Source organism: Chinchilla lanigera, unplaced genomic scaffold (assembly GCF_000276665.1).
Source record: "Chinchilla lanigera isolate Chin_1 unplaced genomic scaffold, ChiLan1.0 scaffold00113, whole genome shotgun sequence".
Lineage (NCBI taxonomy): Eukaryota > Metazoa > Chordata > Mammalia > Rodentia > Chinchillidae > Chinchilla > Chinchilla lanigera.
The window spans coordinates 5,075,342-5,079,419 of NW_004955514.1; positions in this window are offsets into that span (position 1 = coordinate 5,075,342).

Genomic DNA, 4,078 nt, shown 5'->3' on the forward strand with positions numbered 1-4,078 from the left:
CCCAGGGAAGACACGGGCTCTCAAAGGCCAACCTGTCTCCCTGTGATAATAATACGTCTCCTGTTATGAAGCTTTTCTGATACTTTCAATAGTCACAGCCTTTCATAAGCACCCACTCAAGCTGCACAATGGAAGAATCTTCTCTTTCTAAAGAAAAGAGGAGGCTACCTGGAAAATGACTGGAGTCAGGAGTGTGAATGCAGCCCAGATATTTTTGCCTGAGAATCTAAAGAATTCAGCAGAGAGATATTTTTTTCAAATCTCTGATAAAAAAAAAAAGATATTTCAAAATAATCTATGGGGGGCTCTGCTTATTCTGTCTGTACTTCTACAACCACCCTGAGAAGAATGTCTCTGAGTGGTACTGTTTCCTCAGAGAGGTCCAAGCTCTGAAAGCTTGGACCACTGAGGATTTACTTCAGTGGCACAGAGCCTGCCTGGGAAGAGCAAGGTCGTGAGTTCAACTCTCAGTACTGGAAAAAAATAAATAAATAAATAAAATAAAATAATCTATAATTTCATCTCACATCTTGGTTTCACAGGCCTAATGATGGAGCACATTCAGAAGTCATCTCAGTATGACAGGTTTTTAACCTCAAAGGCCAGGCATCCCCGGCAATTTTGCTGACCTCATACTTGAGGTTGATTTAAATCACGAGCCTCCAGGACCAGCTGGTTCCCTAAGCTGGGTGGGAGACCCTCTCCTGCCTAAGGGTCTGTGGATGAGGGCTCCCAGCTGGAAATGCCAGCAAAGTTCCTATCAGGCCAGAGCCTCAAGCATGTAGGGAGGACGGCGAACTGCTGGGAAAGACTTATGACAGGTAGGATCCTGGCCATAAAGAATCATAATCACCAGTGATGTTATTTATTTAAGACTTGGAAACAAGGAAAAAAAGAAGGAACTTTAAAAATGTCAAAAATAGGAGACAGAAGAATGAAATTTAGAAAGCAAGGAGGAGAAAGATATAATTCTAAACTGTTCTTCTTTCATTATTTATTCTATTATTATTATTATTATTTTATTATTATTATACAGAGATTTTTAAGGAATTGATGTAGTATAATACTACAGTCTTCATATTTCTGCATAGGAATACCCCAGTGCCTGTCATTTATACTTACGTTAAAATGCGCAAATACAAGCCCAAATCTTCCCTTACAACCTCAAGGACAGGGTGGGATTGTCAAGTAAAGAAAATTAGCTATCAATCATGGTAAATACCCCCTAATTCTCTTTGTTCTGGTCCCAAGATGCTATCTGTAAGAGGAGAGAGTTCAGAGTTTAGGAATTCCCTCAGTCTAACCCCTCCCCAGCTACCAGAATCACAGGCAGCCACCCCACCTACCAGCCTGCCTGGGAATTAACCATTGGTGTGATAGGAAGTTCACATAACAATTGAAAGTATTTCGTGGGATTGAGAGAAGAGAAGTTAGTTTGACTTCCTTTGAAAAGAGTCATTGAAGAGACTGCAAAAAAAACTAGGGTGGGGAGCAGGGGGATGCACAGAGGTTGACATAGACACTGATTAAAGTGTTGCTTTTTAGATGCTATTGGTGAAGAAAAAAAAGAAAGAAAGAAAGAAAAATGACAAAACCAATTGTGGTGGCACATACTTGTAATCCCAGTACTCAGGAGGCTGAGGCAGGAGGATCGTTGGGAGTTCGAGACTAGCATGGGCTATAAAGTGAGCTCAAGGCCAGCCTGAACTGCAAGGCAAGACACTATCTCAAGAGGACAAAAAAAAAAATAGATGCCACTGGTGGAATACCAAAAGGGAGAGAGAGAGACAGACAGAGAGAGAGAGAGAGAGAGAGAGAGAGAGAGACTCATAGATGTCCTTATCTTTTTAGTGTGCCATATTGTAAATAAATATGTGAATAGCTCCAAGGAAGTTGGTACCAGAAATGATAGAAAGGGTGGGTGGATGGATGGATGGATGGATGGATAAATAGATGAGTGGGTGGATGGATGAATGGATGATTAAATGGAGGGGTGGGTGAGTGAATGAGTGATGGATAGACCAGTAAATAAATGAATGGATGGATGCACAGGTGAGAGTGGGTGTATTGTGGAACTGATGAGTAGGCAGATGAAGGGTGAGCGGGTAAATAGGTGAATGGATGGATGGGTAGATGGATGGGTAAATGGACAGAAAATAGGAACAGGTGGGTGGGTAAAAGTGTGGATAGGTGGATGACTAGATGAACGGATACATATAATAAACCTCTTCCACTTTTATATATAATTGTGTTATAGCATTCCCCTCCCATAGTCACAGATTTTTTCATTTTACAGTTGCTCAAGCGCTAAATACAGTTAAATATGCACTCATAATCCACTCCTAGTCAGAATGCAACTGGTAGAGCTTTTCTGGGCAATAAACCTTAACAAGAATCTTCAAAAACTGATCCTCACCAGTATTCATAACAGCATGACACTGGGCATGGTGGCACACGCCTGTAATCCCAGCACTCGGGAGGCTGAGGCAGGAGGATCGTTGTGAGTTCAAGACCAGCCTGGGCTACAAAGTGAGCTCAGGCCAGCCTGACCTGCTTAGCATGACCCTGTCTCAAAAAACAAACAAACAAAAAAGGACAAAAACAGCACTATTCACATGGCCCAAATGTCCATGGACAGGTGAAAGGGTAAACAAAATGTAGTATATATTGTTAACACCATCATTTGGGCTTAAATAGGAAAGAAGCTTTGGGGCACAAGTGACACAGAAGTTTGAGAGCGTGGTGTTAAGTGACTAAGCCGATCACAGAAGGGCAGACGCTTTGTGATTCACTCATATGAGTAGTCACATCCACAGGACGGTGACTGGGGGTTCCAGGCTGGGGGAGGGCGGAACCAGCGTTCCCTGGGGACAGAGTCCAGTTTGGGAAGAACAGAAGGTTCTAGGGGGCAGTGATGGTTGCACAACAGTGTGAACACACTTAATGCCACTGAATTGTGCATGTAACAGTAAATGTAAATCGCAACACACAACATCACAATTTAAAAAAAATACTGGCGTTCTCCGGCTTCTCGTAAAGTGATCAGAACAATCCATCCTTAGGAAATAGGTCAAAACGCGGAGAAAGAATTAAGCCCAATTATATTTATCATCAAATTCTTTACTGGAAACAACCTAAATGTCCAAAATCTGGACAATGGTCAAGAAATGATGGCTTGTCCACATCAAGAAAGAGATTGGCAAAATTGCTTTAAGGAAATGAGTAATATGTAAAATCATTTTAAAGTACAAGGACAAGACACGAAATTCATATTCAAACGATTACTAAGCTGATAAAGAAAGAACCAGACTATTGGAAATAAGCCAGAATATAATTCCACTCCTTTGAGTGGTGGACGGATGAGGGAAAGTACTTTTGCAGCTTTTTACAATTTTATGTTCTCTCTAAATTTCCCACATTCTGGGTGTGTTCCGGAAATGACGGGTAGAAGCCTTAGGAACGTGCTGCCTCCGTAATGAGAGAAGGCATTGTCAGATCCACATGGCAGAGAGAGCTTGGACCGAACCGGCCTTGGAATGCTGCGTGCAAAGAAAGTAATGCACTTACTGGATGCAACCAGACAGCAGGCCCTGGGAGCCCTGGAGCGGAAAATCCGGGCGGCCGTGGAGGAGTGGGCGTGGTCTGGGGGAAGTTAAAAGTGGGGGTGTGGGAAGATAAAGGGATGGGCCAGTTGCTAGCCCTTGAGGAGGGGGTGCTGGTTTTGCTTCCTGGGGTAGACCGAACCCCAGGACCTTTGCCCTGAGCTACATCCCCAGTTCTTTTTAAATTATTTCTTTTATTTGGATGCAGGGTCTCACCAAGTTGCTAAATTATCCACACTGGGCTCGAATGAGGGATCCTCCTGCCTCAACCTCTGGGATTCCAGGCGTGTGCCATTACCTACCCCTTGCTTTCGCCAGCACTTCCGGCAGGCTTTGGAGGCCGGGGGCTTGGTACAGACTCCTGGTCCTGTGGGAGGTTTACAGAGGAAAGGACCTAGGAATTCCAGTGCACTGAGAGCTTTATATTTTCGAAACAACCACCCAGGCTTTTTGTGCCGTGGAGCTGGGGTACACAG